At 51.0% G+C, this 17,276-nt stretch overlaps 1 protein-coding gene and 1 long non-coding RNA gene across 3 annotated transcripts in view; one reads left to right on the top strand and one right to left on the bottom strand.

Annotated features, from left to right (window-relative positions):
• Positions 1-17,276, bottom strand: part of LOC139585535 (zinc finger protein 502-like) — a 76,693-nt gene that overhangs the window by 20,112 nt on the left and 39,305 nt on the right. The gene's annotated exons all lie outside the window — the stretch shown is intronic.
• On the top strand, positions 10,497-12,753 carry LOC139585549 (uncharacterized). Its single transcript, XR_011677114.1, has 3 exons — positions 10,497-10,590; positions 11,247-11,312; positions 12,032-12,753. It is a non-coding gene; the product is annotated as an uncharacterized lncRNA (long non-coding RNA).

Genomic DNA, 17,276 nt, shown 5'->3' with positions numbered 1-17,276 from the left:
TGGGACAGCCAGGCAGGGCAGGAGGAATCACTGCCCCTTTCCCCTCCCTGCTGCTCCATCTCCCAGCCCAGCATTGCTGCAGGACAGCCTCACTGCCAACGCCATCCTGCCAGGGATGGACTGGGGGGATCTCCTTCCCCTTCCCTCTGGCATGGAGGCAAATCCCATCTTCTCCTTGTTCACCCTCCTTCTTCTCCTCATTCTGTCCTACATCCATCTATGTTCCTTTCCCATCTCCTTCCTCTCCTCCTGCCTTTTCCTTTTCCCTTCTCCCTGTCTCTTCCTCTCCTTGTCCTTCCTCCCTCACGCACTGAGCTGCGGACAGAGACCAGGGAGAACAAATCCCTGCCACAGAACCTCGTGGAAGAGGCAATTTGGAACAGCTCCACGGCGCAGGAATCCAATGGGGAGGAAAAGCCCCAGAGATCCCACATGAGGAGGGGCTGCCAACCCAGCCTGGGGAGCTGTGAGGAGGTAAAAGCCTCCCTGTGCCGGGAAGGGTGTGGGGAATGTGAGAAGAGCTTCAGGCAGAGCTCAGCCTATTCCTGGTGCCTCCAAAGACGGTGGTGCTCCATGCAGAGATCCATGGGGATGCAGAGATCCCCCTGCAGATCCATGGGGATGCAGAGATCCCCCTGCAGGTCCCGGAGCAGCCACGCTGGAGCACGGGGATGCCTGAGAGGAGGCTGTGACCCCGTGGCCAGAGGGGCCCCGCTGGAGCAGCCTGTCCTGGCAGGACTGACCCCGGGGCACAGTGACCCACGCTGCAGCACTTGGAGGGGGGCTGTGCCCCATAGGATGGACTCAGCTTGGAGAAGTTCCTGGAGAAGTCTCCGGTGGGAGAGAGCCCAGGGTGCAGCAGGGGAACGACTCCTGTCCCCGAGCAGAGGGAGAAGCCCCGGGGCATGAAGTGAGCACGGCCCCATTCCCTGTCTCCGGCACTGCCGGGGTAGGAGGTGCAGCTGGAAGGAGGGAGGCGTGGGGGAAGGCTGGATTTAAGGGTCTTCACTCACTTCTCATTATCCTGCTCTGAGTTTTTGGAGTTTTCTGTCAGAAATCTCTCCCCTCGCCCACTCATCCACAGGGTTGGGGCAATTTTCCCTTTTTGGGGGAAATCAAAGCCATTCCTTGATGCTCCTAATTAGAGGTAGCAGTAGTGAGGCTCCGGGGCTTCTCGCTGACCGGAGCCACAGAAGCCGCAGTGCTTCGGGAAAGCCGTGGCGGGAGGTGCGGAGAAGTTTGTTTGTGTTTTCAGCTCAATCCCCTCGGGCCCGGGCCCGTTCCAGGGCTGTTCCTCATCTCCGGCTCTGCCCTCACGCAGCCCGGGGGGCCCTGAGAGCGCGGGGCGAGGCTGTGCCGTGTGCAGAGCCCGCCCCTGGCTGCGATTGGGCGACGGTGCCGTCAGTCGCGGACGGCTGACCAATCCACTGAAATGTTCCTCATTTCAGTGGATTGGTCAGCAGGAAGGTCAGGAGCTGGAGCTGTCTGGTTGGTTATTCCCAGGGCAGCTTGTAATCTAATGATGCCATTGAAATGAGAAATAGGTTCTGTGGCTCCTGACATGAATTGGTTTGGGTTCCCAGGGGCTGGTCCGTGGTGTTATAGGATTTGTTCTGCTGGCCGTTCATCTTTTCTCCATTTTTGGCCGTGCTCTCCAGCAAGGACTGCATCAATTGATGCTTTTCTCTACTTAAATCATCAAATACTTGGATTCCCAACTGATTTCCCTGAACTTGTGGTAGCAAGAACATTTCAGTGCTCTAATACACCCTATATAACACTGACAGCGACAGCACATGTTGGAGTGGGCAGAGGGATGATTCCCCCCCATTTATTTATAGTGAAGTTTTCCCAACATTCTTCATTTGCTGTTTCCCTTTGCAGCTTCACCCGTTTCTGTTGCAGGGTCAGATATCCTCACCCTGGGCTCTGCCTTGAGCTGTGCAAATTCCATCAGGGCAAGCAGGCAGAGCTTGGGCTGAGGGGCAGAGGGAATGAGCCCAATTCCTGCCCCAGGCAAGAGACCCAGGTACATTGTCCAGGCTTTGCCCAGCAGTGTTCATTTGCATTTCTAAAGCTCCTCTGCAGGCTGCCTGGAATGAAGCTTCTCTTCCAGAGCATGACTCTCATGCGCCCCACCCCAAAAGCCAGGGTTTGGGGTATTTTTAATGTTTGGGGGTTTTTTTGAAGAGTGTTCTATTAACGGTTTGTGAGTTAAAGGGTCACCTTTAAAGCTCTTCTAAACGCAGCCTGGAGGTAAACACCAGAAAACGTGGACCAAAATTTTGCCATCTCCACCAGCCAGGCAAACACACACTGAAAAAGAATCCAAAGCAATAAAGATATTTTCTACTTCTTCTGCCGAGAATAAAAACTGATTCTCACCCCCAAACCTAACTGACAATATGAAAGTAGGATTATTTAGAAAAAACATTCTCATGGTGTAATCTTATTCTAGGCAGCCCAGAGTGTGGGTGTGAGTGAGCCCCAGAGTGGAATTGTGCCGTGGTGCTCCCCAGCAGCTGTGGCAGTGCAGGCCCAGCCAGCGCTGAAGCTGCAGCAGTGGCAGCAAGGCTTGGCCGCAGTGGCTGGAGGTGCCAGAGGAGGGTGGCCAGGATTTCCGAGGGTTTGAGCAGAGGATCTGTGGGCAGGCCCAGGGGCTTGGCCCGCTGTGGAGCCCTGGCTGCTGCTGCGTTGCCTTCAGGGCAGGCTCAGGGGCGGCTGCCATGGTCCTGCTGCAGGCGGGAAGTGCAAATCTCCGGGGCTTCAGAGCCCCTGAGGCCAGGCTGAGGGGTCCCCCCGTGTTCAGCTGTGCTGGCGGCTGTTTCTGGCCTCAGGGACACTTGGCATGGGCCCCTTGGCCACCAGTGGTGCTGCTGTGCACTCCTTAGGCAGGAGCCGATGTCCTGGCTGGGTGTTGGCAACAGCAAAGTCCCAGGGCAGGCTCTGTGCCAGCCCAGCTTCCTGGGGGAGAATATACCTTGATCTCTGATCCAGTGCTTGCTGAAGCAGTCAGAATTGCTTTTGCCGCCCTGTTAGGTGCCATGGCGTCAGCAGAAGATATTGAAGCCTTCCTGCTCAGGGCATTTCAGTGCCAGGCTCTTACAAGCACCCAGAGCTCCTTGGGTTGAGCTGAGCATGGGGCGGTGACCTGCGCTTTGTCTGATTCCCCTTCCTTCCCTCCCCTGGAATAGGCTGTTGCTTTTAGACACCACTTGTCCTGGTTGCTTCAGAGTACTTTGGAGAGGCTCCATATCTAATTTTCCCTATTTCCCTGGGGCTGCCCACACTTCAGGGTTCACTTCAGCATAGGCCTGGCCAGACATTTGACACAGAGGTACAACAGAACTGGCCTCTGTATCACCTTTTATAATATTAATTTGTGTTCCAAATTTAGCGATCAAATCCCTTCCCAGTAAATCATGATAGCAATTAGGAGCAAATAAAACTTCATGCATTTCAAATCCATCTCCCAGATCTACTAATAGTGGTTGAATAAAACCATACAGCTTTCCCACTTATGCCATGAATAATCAAAGACATTTTGGCCTTTTTTCCCTCCCTTAGGTCTAAGATTCAGAGTGGATTGAGAGGCCCCTGTGTCCATCTGAAAATGCCTCCTCTCAATGCAGACCCACCTGAATGTTCTCAAGGGCTCCAGTGTGGAGGGTCCCTGGTGTGATGGGAGCTGTGACAGCCCTGCCAATCCATGTCCATCAAGGGGTGGACTTGCTGGTCCTGAGGGTGCTGCTGTCTGTGCTTGCAGTGTCCTTGTGCCCTGCAGCTGGAGCCCTGATTCCTTGCCAGGGGCTGTTTGGGTGGGCTGTCCCCTGCCGAGGAGGGCAATGCCTCTGCCGGGTGCTTGTGGCCGAGCCCGTGCCCTGGGTGCTGGGGCCCCCTTGGGCCCTGGGGTTGATCCCTCAGGGGCTGTAGGAGCTCTGCCCTGGCCTTTGCCTTCAGCTTGGCCTTTTTCTGCTTCCTTCTTGCATTCACCTGCTGGGCCTTTGTGCCCAAGTGCTGCAGGGCCTTCTTCTGCCCCTCCTGCAGCCCCCCTCAGTGCCTGTGGGTGTTTGTCTTGCTTTACAAGACAGGTGTCTGCTTGGGAAGGCAGAAAAAGCCTCTCTAGGAATGGAGAATGCAAACCCCCTCCCTCTTAATTTTTACAATAGTGAAATCAAGGGTCTCTCAGGCAAAGCTATGGGAATAGGAATACCAGTTCTTTACTAGTGTGCATAATAAAGCAAACAAACAACCACAGCTCCGGCAGTGCCAACAAACAGAGCCCGGAGCCAGTCCCGGCCTTTCGGCTGCGGCGCTTTCCCGTTGGGTGCAGTTCCGGGCACGGCCGGCAGGGGCGCTGGTGGCTCCCGCGGGGCAGGGCAGCGCATCCCTGCCATGGGAACCTCTCTTAATGGAAATAGAGCAATCCCTTCATCTAACTCTTTCACTTTTTTACCTTCTATAGCCTTTCTCCTGTGTTTTGAGAAAGAATTTGGAGAGGGCTGCCTTTTAACTGAGCTCCTAGTGTTTAGATAAGGTGCTTCCTGTAGAGAGAGAGTTTCCCTGAACAGCTGGAGCTGTGGTTACCAAGGGGATGTAACTCAGAGCAGGCCGGGGTCAGGGGAGGATATCCCGCCGAGGCTCGGTGGGAGTGTGGGCAGGGTCTGCTGCCGGAATCGGCAGAGGGGGATCTTCCCGTGGAGACCGAGCCGGAGCGTGGGCAGCCCCCACATGGCTTATGGCGGCTGATCCGGCAGCTCCCGGCAGAGAAAAGGCAGGTGGGAGACCCCGGCAGCAGCAGCGGCGGTGCCCAGCGCAGCTGGCACGGGCAGGGCAGCCGGGGATGGGATGGCTGGGACCCGGCCTCGGTGCGGTCGGCGCGGTGACCTCGGCCCACGCGGCAGGACAGAGCAACCCCCATCTTCCCCAGCATGGCCGGCAGAGCGGCCGCGGGCCGGGCAGTGGGAGCAGGGCACACAAATTCACCGCCAGCGCCGGGGCAGGTGGAGCTGCCCTGGGCAGTGAGCCCGCACCTGGGATGGAAACCGGGGCAGGCGGAGCTGAGGCGGGCAGCGAGCCGGGACCCGGGACAGGCGCCTCGGCCGCGAACGGAGGGGGCAAGAGCTGCAAAGGATCCCACTCTCTTTCTGACTTTTCCTCTTGTTCCCCTCCCTTTCATTTCCCCTTGTTCTCTTCCTGTTTTGTCTCGGGTGTTTCTCATGCTTTAAAGATTTTTATTCTCCTAAAATCTCCTGTCTAACCTATGGCATATTCTCTTTCTTCTAGATTAAATGGGTTTTTTTACAAATAAATCCAGAGCCTAACAAATCTAAACTTCTGCTTAGATACTTTGAAATGGTCGACGAGCTAACTCACGACCTCCTAATGTTGTTTTTCTGATCACCTTTTTATTTATCCTTTGGCAAATTAAGCATCTTTCAGTTTCTTGCTTTGCTACTCCAAAAATCCCAGTGCACCCATAGTTCCTTAAAAAATGATCACACAAAGCTTGAGTACCCCAGTGGGTTTTCTGATGCATGTCTTCTAATATTTTCCTAGTAAGCACATTTTATTAAGTAATTGTCTTCCATCAAGAAGTTTCCATTTCCCTGATTTATCTTGTTCACTTCCTGTCTTGTTTCATTCTTTTTTCTCGGCTTCCCTAAACTTTGGAATTTCCAGTTTTTCCTTGTTTGGAGTTAATATTAACATAACTCACTCAGCTCCACTTTCTGCTGTATCCTTGGCTTCGTCATCTGCCAAATTATTTCCTCTTATTTCTGGGGTCTTTCCCTTTTGGGGTTCCTTAATATGTACTATAGCTATGTCTATTAGGTAATTTTAATGCCTCTAAAACCTCTGAAATAAGTTCCTCATGTACTAAACCTTTTCCTCTTGAATTAAGTAATCTTTTTCCTTTCCAAATTTTTAAAGGTATGTACTACGCTAAAGGCATACCTTCAATCAGTATATATGGTTCCTTTATTTTGTGTTAAATATTCTAGTGCTCTTTTTAAAGTATATAATTCACGAGTTTGAGCTTACTAGTTTAAGGTTAATTTCCCTTTTTCCATAGTTTGCATGTTGTTCCCATCAACTACTACATACCCTGTACTTTCTCCTTTTGCAAGGAGTTGTATCTCTGTTACCTAACATAACTCCCAAAGGGCTATTTTTTTTTCTTTTTTTCCCCCTGTAATCCAACTTTCTGGTTTTCTGTCTCATTTTTCAAGATCTTATCTATTCATCATCTGCCTCTGTTTTTCACTTTCACTAACAACCTAAATACCACTTTTCTTTCAACTACACACTTAAAAATAAAAAACCTTTTTCTCACACTACTTTCAGTGCAATCCACCTTTCTACAAGGAGATATAGTGAAGCTTAAAATGCACAATCTACATTACATATACTTTCATTTGTCTACATTCACTCGCTTCTATTTCTCATTCACTTCCACACATTCTTTCACACGCTCAGGACACAAAGTGGATCCCTGTTGACAGAGAATCGCGGCTCCCTGTGGCCCCCTCCCCTTGGCGTTGGCCTCTGGGTCTCAGTATCTCCCGGCCTCCTGGGAGGGCCCTGACTCTGCTGCCTCCGGTGCCCGTTCACCTGTGAGGCTGATTTGTGTCACTCACACTCTTCAGCTACGGCCCCCTCACAGGCCCGGGGGGACAATGGCCCGTTTGCAGTCACACACATGCTCTGTCGCAGCCCCCACATGCCCAGGAGAACAATGGCTTATTTGCAGGTCACACACACCTCTTTCCACAGCCCCCCCTTCCCACCTGCCCGGGAAGCTGAGGCTGATTTTGTGTGTGACTCACTCTCACACACAAACAAGACAACAATAAGGTACCTTTTACTTTCACATCGCCTATTACAAGTTTAGGTATTTCTGGCCAGTCCTGGTGCTATTGGATTTTCCTCAACCCAGCTGTGTTGGCCAATCCCAGATGCTCTTGGGTGTAGGAGCGTCGGGGGGTAGGACGGTCGGGACGGACGGAGACGAGAGATCTCTGCAGCCAGGCCCTGGAACTTGCGGTTTATTGCAAAGGGCCCGGGTGCAGGGCCCTGCTTGGAGCTGCCAGGCACAGCTGGAGCAGGCCCGAGAGAAGAGAGGGGTAGAGAGGATGAGAGGGTGAGAGAGTAAGAGGGTAAAAGTGTAAGAGAGTGAGGTTCCCATTACAATTCAATAAATCTTCTGTGTTGAATATTCTGATTCTCACTAGCCAATCTAGTACAAGATGCACGTCCTATAGCATTTACCTACAGCCTATAAGAATCATTACATTACCACACTGTGTTACATTTTAAACCGTAAAAACTCCTCTTTGGACCCCTTCTGCCAAGCTGGCAGGATCTGCTCTGACCCTTGGATCTGTCTGCAAGCAGTGGGAATTGTTCCATCAAAAGGGGATTACCTTCAGCCAGCCACACCACTGTTTTCCAGTTGTTCAGTAACTGAGGTATCTCAAAGCTTGCTTTGATTTCAATCTTGCTTATAGTTTCTATATTGTCAAAATCTTTTGCCAGACAATCATATTTATAAGGCTTTCCTGTTTCATCTTCCCCAACACTTGGGCATTTTTTTATTTCTCAATCCACCTGTGTTGTCCAATCCCAAATGCTCTTGAGCATATCCTCAATCCAGCAGAATTTTGCTTTACCCTGAATGCTCTTGGAATATTAATCCCTCAGCCCAGCAGGTTTTTAGGAGCCCCTTTTGTCCCATTTGCTAGTGGATTGGGCTAGGAAACTCCTCTGCTCCCTTCCTCCGAGGGGTCCAGCCCCTCTCTGAGACCCAGTCCCAGTTACCCCGGGGGATTCTCTCACTCCTTTTAACATTCACTTTGTCTCTTTACTGGCCACTTGTGACTGTAGTCACAAGGGTTTTCAGGATGAAGAAGAGACGAGAATGTTGACTCCATGATCAGAAGGCTTGATTTATTATTTTATGATATATGTTACATTAGACTATACTAAAAAGCAATAGAAAGGAAAAGGTTTCTTGAGAAGCTAGCTAAGCTAAGAATAGAAAAGAACGAATAACAAAGATCTGTGTCTCAGACAGAGAGCAAGAGCCAGCTCTGCCATGAGTGGTCAAGAAATCCAAACACCCACAGGAGACCAATCACGGGTCCACCTGTTGCATTCCACAGCAGCAGATAAACATTGTTTACTTTGGTTACTGAAACTGCAGCTTCTCACAAGGAAAAATCCTAAGAAAGGATTTTTTATGAAAGATGTCTGCGACAGCCACTTACCGCGGAAAGTCAGAAACGCAGCATGGGAGACTCCAGCACTCACTTGGCAGGTCTGGCACAACCAGCCCGCCTCTCATTCACTCACATTCATCCCCCCTGAGAAATACTTACCAATCCCTTTTCCTTCCCATGTTCTTCGTGCACATTACTACTCTTAGGGGGCCAATTGCCATGGTTGTAGGGAGCCTTTTTCCCTTGTCTTTGTTTTATTGTCTCCTTTTGTCCACCATAACCTGCGTCTGTCGGTCACCCCAGGGCAAACAGAGCGAGGCTGCCGAAGAGGGCAGGGGGCACCTTCCCCACTCTGACTCTCCTGAAGCACCGGCAGCGAGGTGTTGGTAACCATCCTCTGCTACCAAATTGTGAAAAACGCCAATCACTTGTTTTTAAAATTTTAAAAGTTTAATAGTAATAAAATAATTATCATAATAGTAATACTATTAGAGTAATAAAAATTTGGACAATTTGAATTAGGACAATATGAGACAACAAATACAAAGTGTTATGGAGTCCGGGTACCTTTTTCTGGGCAGCACAAGCCCTAAAAAGGACACCTGTTAACAAAGGATTAACCCTTAAAAACAATAGCCTGTTGCATATTCATACACTTCATACATGATGCATAAATTCCATTCAAACATGGGATTCTGGTCAGTGCCACCTTCTTCCTCTGAATCCCAACAGCGCCTTCGAGGCGGGAAGAAGTTCATTTCTTCTGATAAGAGGGCAATAAATTCTTTTTCTCTGAATGATTTAGGTGTCCTGGGGCTGCTATCTCGCTGCAAGTCCTTTCTTTAAAGAAAGTCTCTTACCAAGCATAGTTTCTATTTTAATATTTTGTAATAACTAAAAACTGTATTTAACCCACTTCTTAAGAGAATTAATACAGCATTAGTTTCTAACACAAGATGTATAATATTCATTTTCATATTTGCGAAAACCCAATCACAAAATATGCACTTTTCACAATTATAATCCCACTTACTTCCAGTCTCTCCCAGTATTGTCCCAGCTGCCGCCAGCATGGTTCCAGTTGCTTCCTCAATCAACTCAGTGAGTCCCAGTATGATGCCATTTGCTCCCAGTGGCTCCCAGTCAGGCCCAGTATGGGGGATGCTGTGCAGGGTGTGCTCACTGTGACACTCAGTCACTCCCAGTATTAGTCCAGTCACTCCCGGTATGATCCAGAGATGAGCCCAGTGTGCTCCCAGTCTCTGCCAGAATAAACCAGTTTTGCGCTACATGGTTCCAGTTGCTCTCTTTCACCCTCACTTTCCTTCCAGTCGCTCCCAGTATATCCCAGTGTACCCCAGTTATCTCTAGCATCTTTCCAGTTCCTTCCAGTATGATCCCATTTGCTCCCAAGCACTCCCAGTCAGCCTCAGTGTAGTGGCACTCACTGCCAGTAGGATCCCAGTCACCTCCAGCCATGATCCCAGTTCATCCCCGTGTAAGCCCAGCAGTTTCCAATCACCCCCAGTATGCACCCAGTTCCTTTCAGTTGGTCCTAGTATGTTCCCAGTTGCTCACAGTGACTCCCAGTCACTCCCAGTATATCCCATTTGCCCCTAACATGGTCTCAGTTGCCCCCTGCAGGCTCCTACTCACTCCCAGTACAATCCCAGTATGATCCCAGTATGATCCCACTCTCCATTAGTGCAATCACAGTGTGCCCTGGCATGGCAGTATGATCCCAGTATGATGTCAGTACAAGCCCAGTACAGTCCCAGTCACTCCCAGTATGATCCCAGTATGATGTCAGTACAAGCCCAGTACAGCCCCAGTCACTCCCAGTACGGTCCCAGTGCAGCCCAGTCCCTGGCAGTGCTGCCGCTGCTGGGATCCCCCAGCCCTGTGTGCGTTCCCCCCTGGCGGATGTGCCGGGAGGAGCCCCAAGGGCTGGCAGTGGCCAGGCAGGGTCCCCAGCAAGGCCCAGTTTGGATGTGCAGCCCCCAGTTTGCCCAGTTTGCCTCGCCTTTGGCCCGGGCCGGGTTCCCCCCGCCCGCAGCGGCTGGGAGCAGCCGAGAGCCCCGCGCTGCCCATCCCGACCCGTCCCGGCTCCATCGCCGCTCCTGCCGCGGGCTGCGAGGGCTGCGGGAACGGGCACCGAGGGTGTGGCTGCTGCTGGGGGAGGAGGAGGAGGGAAGGGCAGGGATGAAGGGGGAAAAGGAGGTGGGGCTAGGGGGGAGGAGCAGGCGGAGGAGGGATGGAAGAGGAGGAACAAAAGCGGATCAAGGCTGAACTGAGGGAACCACGCCTTCGATTCCTGCCTGAATTCGCAGCCCCCACCTGTGGGATCATCGCCCCCCCCATGGCTCCGGTGAGCGGGGAGGGGGAGCTCGGCCCAGATATCCAGAGGGTCCCTGGATTGGGTTTTTGGGGGGATTTTGGAGAATGAAGAAGTCCAAGGCTGAGCGGAAAAGGCCCCTTGGGGGGACATCGGGGGGTGGCGGTGGCGGCTGCCGGCAGAGGCAGCCTGGAGGAGCAGAGCCCTGTGTGGCCCAGGAGGCCAAAGTGGGGAGCCCAGAGAGGGGGGAGCGCCGCCATTGGCGGGAGCCTCAAGAGCCTGGAGAGGGGCAGGGGGGACTCCTTGGAGCCGCTGCAGCCCAGAGCAGAGAATGAGGGGAGAAGGGAGCCTGGGAGCCCAAACAGCCCCGGCATCCCGAAATGGGGAGAGCAAAGTGGGGGGAGCTTTTGGGATTGCTGGGACTGCCAGCAGCCTGGGCAGGGCGGGCACCGAGGAGAAGGGGGATCCCCAATCCAAGCGTGACCCCCAGTAGCTGGGACAGGGTGGAACCCCCGAACACCAGAGGGGAGGGACCAGGGACAGGGAACTCCTGGGTGGCTTTTTCAGGGCTGAATCTTGGTGTTTGGGAGGTTTTCCTGGAGCCCAGATGGCCGCTGACTTGTAGAGATGGACTCGGGCAGAGGAACCATCAAACTCAACGTGCTCATCCCTTGTTTTCCCCAAACCAGGATTTCCCCTTGCCAACACTTGGGAGGCTGCGAGGAAGAGGAAGATGCCCTGGGTCACTGAGGCAGGTGAGGGGGAAATCAGTGTCTGTTGAATGCTTAAAATCACAGGGTTTTGGAAAAGCTTCAAAAGACAAGCCTCAGAGACAGTAGAACTGATTAGAGCTTTGCAGTAACCGTAAGATTGGTCAGCAGAAAAGTTATATAAGTAGAAAGTAGGGAGAAATAGAACAATGGTCTGTGCATTAACACTTATCTAGAATAACTCCCGAACCTGCAGAAAAGTGTATCTAGAAAGATATTAGGAAGTTCCAAGCTTAATAATGGAGCTCTGTGCATTGTGTTTTAAGGCTTACAAGCAGGTATTGTATTTGAAATAAGGGAGCATTGTTTTAACCGTCAATGTGCTTATAGTGCTTGGATAGAACTACTGTCAGTATGGCTTTGCTTTGCGTGATTGGTCAAAAACCTTTTAAAGTAAGTTTTAACATGAAGTTCTTTGTCTGCTACCTGTGATGTGAGCTACTGGCATCTTCCCATTGTCATAACCAAGTAATGAGACAGATGCTGGGAAATAAAACAGCTCAAGACACGTTCCTAGCAGTCCCGTCCTGTTTGTGATTTGTGCACAGCCCCGAGCTGGCGATGAGTGCCCCTTTCCCCTCTGTGCTGCTCCATCTCCCAGCCCAGCACAGCCCCCGGCTGCAGATCAGCCCTGGGGGGATCTCCTTGCCATTGCCTGTGGCACGGAGGCAAATCCCATGCTGTCTTTGTCCTTCCTCCCCCAGAGCAGGAGCTGAGCATGGAGAGCAGGGAGGACAAATGCCCGCGGCAGAACCTGGTGGCAGAGGCCGTTTTGAGCGGCTCCATGGCGCAGGAAGCCAACGGGGAGGAAAAGGCCCGGAGCTGCCGCACGAGGAGGGGCTGCAAACGCAGATGGCGGGGATGTGAGGGGGAAAGAGCCAGCCTGGGCCGGGAAGGCGGCCGGAGATGGAGCCAGAGCTCGGAGCTGGTGCTCCATGAGCAGCTCCATGATGGGGAGAAGCCTCACACGTGCGTGGAGATTGGGAAGAGCTTCAGGTGGAACTGCGACCTGATTGTGCACCAGAGGATCCACACTGGGGAACGGCCCTACGAGTGTGGGGAGTGTGGGAAGAGATTCAGACCAGCTCCCATCTCCTCCTGCACTATCGGATTCACAGAGAGGAGAGGCCCTTCCAGTGCCCTGACTGTGGGAAGGGATTCAAGCACAACTCCACCCTCATCACCCACCAGCGCATCCACACAGGGGAGAGGCCCTACGAGTGTCCCCAGTGTGGGAAGAGCTTCTCCAGCAGCTCTAACTTGACCCAACACCAACGGAGGCACCGGTAAGGGAAGCCCTGGGAGTGCCCCGAGTGTGGGCAGAGCTTTGTGTGCTGCTCCAGCTCCATCCCCCACTGGAGGAGGCACTTTGGGCACAGCCCTGGTCACGCACATTCCCTGTGATCCATGTTGGGAACACACCTGGCTGCTTAGCCCTTTGGTTTGGCCTTAATTTTCCTCTGCTTCACCTTCATCCTTGAAAAACTCTCCAAACTGGGTTAGATGAAGGAAATTGATCGAATATATCTGCAGTTCCATAATTTCTCAGTTGTTTTAGAGGAAATTTAGGATTTAGGGACACGTTCTGTGTGGAATGCTGCTGTTGCTAAGAGGCAGGAATTTGATCTCATCCTTCTTGTGTTGCTAAGAACTCCTCCCCTGACCCAAACCCCAACTCCACCCTTGGGATACCCTATAAAAACCCCACCGCCCTGCCTTTGCCCTGTCTTTGGGGGGTAAGAAATGGATTCCCAGAGGATCAGCCATTTTCCCACTGGATTCCCAAAATTTCAGCTTTTCTTCTCCTTCTCCTTCTCCTTCTCCTTCTCCTTCTCCTTCTCCTTCTCCTTCTCCTTCTTCTTCTTCTTTTCTTCTTCTTCTTCTTCGTCTTCTAAGGGAGGAGGTTTACATTTTCCATTTCAGTAGAGGCTCCTGAAATGGGGAGACACTCCCAAAGACGGGACATGTAAAATAGTTCCTGAAATATGTAGATGAGTTTGTCGATATGCATGAGGGTCTATGAATATGCAACAGACTGATGGAATTAAAACCAGATTAATTAAGGGGTGTCCCCGGAAATAACTCGGAGGTCTCAGTGGCCATAACAACCTTTGCTGGATGGTCCTTGTCTCCCATGACATCAGCCTGTTGCATATTCATAGACTTTTTGCATATCCATAAACTATTTTACATATTCCAGGAGCAAAATTGGCTTCATCCTGTTTGGGGGTCCCACCCCCCTTCCAGCTCAATTTAGGGTGTCCCATCCCCTTCTCAGCTCAATTTGGGGGTCCCACCCCCCTCTTTTCCCCTCTCTCCTTCCCCTTTCCAATCGTTCCCCCAGTCCCCTCCCCTGTGTTTGGTTTTGGGGGCTCCAGGCCCCTCCTGCTCCGTTTTGGGGTCCCGACCCCGTTTTGGATTAATTTGGGGCCCCCAGCCCATCCTCAGGGTCACCTTCCCCCGGTCCCCAAATTCCGCTCCTCGCAACTGATGAGTCATCAGCGAGACACGCTCTGATTGGCTGGAAATTACCCTGCGCAGTCTCTGATTATTGAACGCAGTGAGAGGCCTTGACTGTGCCTGGCAAGTGATGAGTCAGAGTCGGGCCGGGCGCGGATTCGCTGAAAATCGCTGAGCGGGGCCGGTGCTCTGAGTTTCTGCCCAGCAACTGGATTGTCATCAGTACTGCGCGTTCTGATTGGTCGGGATCTGTTATGGCGTGGGGACGGGAGGAACTGGGCTTACTTGGGGTTTATTTGGGTTTATTTAGGGTTTGTTTGGGGTTTATTTATGGTATTTATGGACTATTTGGGGTTTATCTTGGGTTTTACTTGGTTTATTTCTATTTATTTGGGGTTCTTTGGAATTATTTTGGGTTATTTGGGTTAATTTGGGCTTATTTGGAATTATTTGAGGTTCTTGGGGTTTATGTTGGTGTATATGTTTTTTTTTTAGGTGTACTTGAAATCATTTTGGGGTTTTTATTTTAATTTGAGGGGAGTTTTTTTTTTTGTTTTTTGGGGTTATTTGGATTTGTTTAGGGTTATTTGGCAGACTTTTAGGTATTGTTTGGGGTTTTTTAGGGTTATTTGGGGTTTATTTCGAGTGTTTTGGGGTTATTTGGGTTATTTGGGGTCATGTGGCGTCAAAAAATCAGGGAATGTTTCTCCTTCAAAAAACGGGAATTTTTCCTTAATAATCTGAGAGGTTTTCCCCAGAAAACCGGGAATGTTCTCTTAAAAATCCCGGACTTTTCCCAGCCAATAGCGGACGCCCCGCCCCAAACCATCCAATCACCTCCCCTCAGGAACACCGGCCTCCCCGTGCGCCAATCCAACCAATCACCGCACACCTCCCGTCAGATACGCCCGCCTCTGATGTGCCGAACCAACCAATCACCGCAGGTCTCCCCTCAGCAATGCCCGCCTCTCTCGAGCTGAACTAACCAATCATCGCGCACCTCTCCTCAGCAAAGCCCGCCTCTCCTGCCCCTCTCCTGTCAATCACCACGCCCTCTATGAAAACAACCAATCACCGGGCGTCTTTCCATTGCAACTCCTGCCCTCCCCGCGCCGCTCCAGCCAATCAGAGCCGAGCCTGAAGCGGCGCCCCCTGACCCCGGGGCCGGGCATGGAGCGGGCGCCCCCCTTCCACCTCCTCCGCCCCCCGGGACCCCCTCGGGGACCCCCGGGAGCCACCCCGGGCTCGGGCGGGTCCTGCGGGAGGCGCTGGAGAGAGCAGGGGAGGCGCTGGGAGAGGACGGGGGGCTCCGGGAGCTGCTGAGGAGGCGCAGGAACAGGTGAGGGGTCCTGGAGGGGTCGTAAGGGGAATTTGGGGAGGGGTCTTGAGGACGTTTGGAGGGATTTGGGGAGGGTCTGGGGGGAACTTGAGGGGGTTTTAGCGGGGTCTGGAGGTGCTGGGGGGGCTTTGGGGGGGAATTTGGGGAGGGTTCTTCGGGGGGTGTCACGATCTGTCCTAACAGACGGGTTTCGTGATGATTTGTGGATTTGATCTCAGGGTGCAAAAAGAACCAACACGGTACAAGGGGGTTTGCAATGATAATCGAAACAAATGCACCTTTATTGAATGACCACTGCAAAATGTGAGAGAGGGATTAAGGGAGAGAAAAAGATAGAGGAAGAGAGAGACAAAAGAGAGAGAGAGAGAAAGAGGGGGATAGAGCTACCAAACATAGAGACGAAGTCCTTTGGTCCAGTCCAGTCGAGGATCCGCCTGTTATGTCGGGGAGATCTTGAAATCTCTGGCTAACTCAGAGGTTTTTATTATGATAACTCTATTGGAAATTGTGAGGGAGGGGGGAAAACAGATACAATAAAGAATAGATGTAACAGGTAGTCCATGTTCTCAGCAGTAAATGAGAGCCATTGTCTTCTTGGTCCAGCGGTCACAACCTGCAGGCAAACATCTCGCTTTGGTCAGCTTGCCTCCCCCACACACCTGCCCCGGGCTGGGGGTTTCAGTGCCAGTCCTTGGAAGGAGCAGAGGGGCCTTTTCACATGGGGGTTTCATGTCTCACTCCTTGATGGAGAGGCTCCTTACATCTCAGTCTCTCTGTCACAGTGGTTGTAAAACAGGTGAGGGTCTTCTGTGGGGGACCACCCAGAACTCAGGAGAATCCAGCCAGGCCGAGAGGTGGGACAGCTCCCAAGGCTGTTGTTGCAAAAAGGGCACGGTGCTTCCTTCTTCTTCTCATTGGGCTCAGTGTAGCATACAGCAAACAACACCTGTGAAAACAATAACCTAACATTGTGCTCTCAGGTCTCGAAGCCTTTGGCTTGTGTAACTTTCTCCTACAAAGCCCAAGATTTTCAGTGGTCCCCAATGACGACCGTGAGGCAGATGAGGGATATTTCAGACAGACTCTTACACGACCCTGTGACTCACAATTGTCTTGAAGGGATCGTCATCAGCAGGGCTCTGGAGTGTCGCTGATAGGTCTTCATGACTCGCTGTACGTTGGTAGTAGAACCCGGAAAAATAGGGACAGCATGACAGAGAGAGAGAGAGAGAAAGGAGGAAAAGAAAGGATAGGAAGAAGAGGGAAAAAAAAAAGAGAGACAATAAACAAACATAATTAATATTGATCACAACAGTATCAATTTGATAACTATTTTCAAATGGTTAATTAATTAAAATAGTATTATTTTTATAACCATTCTCAAATGGTCAAAACAAATCACAAATATCAAAAGCAAAAGCAATAAACAAATCATAATATAAGCACTAACTTTAAAATGATTTTCTAAACCAATTCACTAAAAATCAAAAGTAATTCCCACAAAATCATAAATGGAAATTAGGATTATTCCAAAACACATATGCTTCATTCATAATTGCCTTGTGTCAAAGTCTTGGGGATGTTCACAGTGCATGGGACATCAGCCAAGTTGTTTGCATTAACTATAGATGTCAATCTTGTCAGCTGTTTCATGCTCCAATTCATAACGAATGGGACTGCTGATAAAATAAAACCAAACAGATTTGGTATCAAAAGGATAACAATGGGATGACACAGACTGCTCAGGACACCCGTGGCAGTAGGAGACCACCTAAAAGAGTATCCCACCCCCTATGCTCGGCATCTTTCTCCACCCTTTCCATGACACGGGGTATCTGTCTGACATTGTGATGAACAGTCACCAGGGCTTTCTGTGCATTTTTCTCAATCTTCTCAAGGATTTCAACTAAGTCTCGATGGAGCAGCAGTTGTCTTACCAAAGTGAGATCCATCCCAATAGGAGTAGGCATCAGTTTGTGAATCAGTGTGTAGTTGGATTGCAATAGGTAGTGAGAGGTAACTGGAGCTTCATAAAAGAAATCACATCCTGTAATCTTGGTAAAGTTACAAGCACAAACATTTGAATAATTTTTAGTATCTACTACAACATTCTCTACAAATACAAAATCACAAGCAGGTCTGAAGCATGC

This window comes from Agelaius tricolor, unplaced genomic scaffold (genome assembly GCF_023055355.1).
Source record: "Agelaius tricolor isolate 1412-34295 unplaced genomic scaffold, bAgeTri1.0.p SCAF_84, whole genome shotgun sequence".
Taxonomy (NCBI): Eukaryota; Metazoa; Chordata; class Aves; order Passeriformes; family Icteridae; genus Agelaius; species Agelaius tricolor.
The sequence above is the reverse complement of the archived record's forward strand: the minus strand, read 5'-3'. Positions and strand labels throughout refer to the sequence as shown.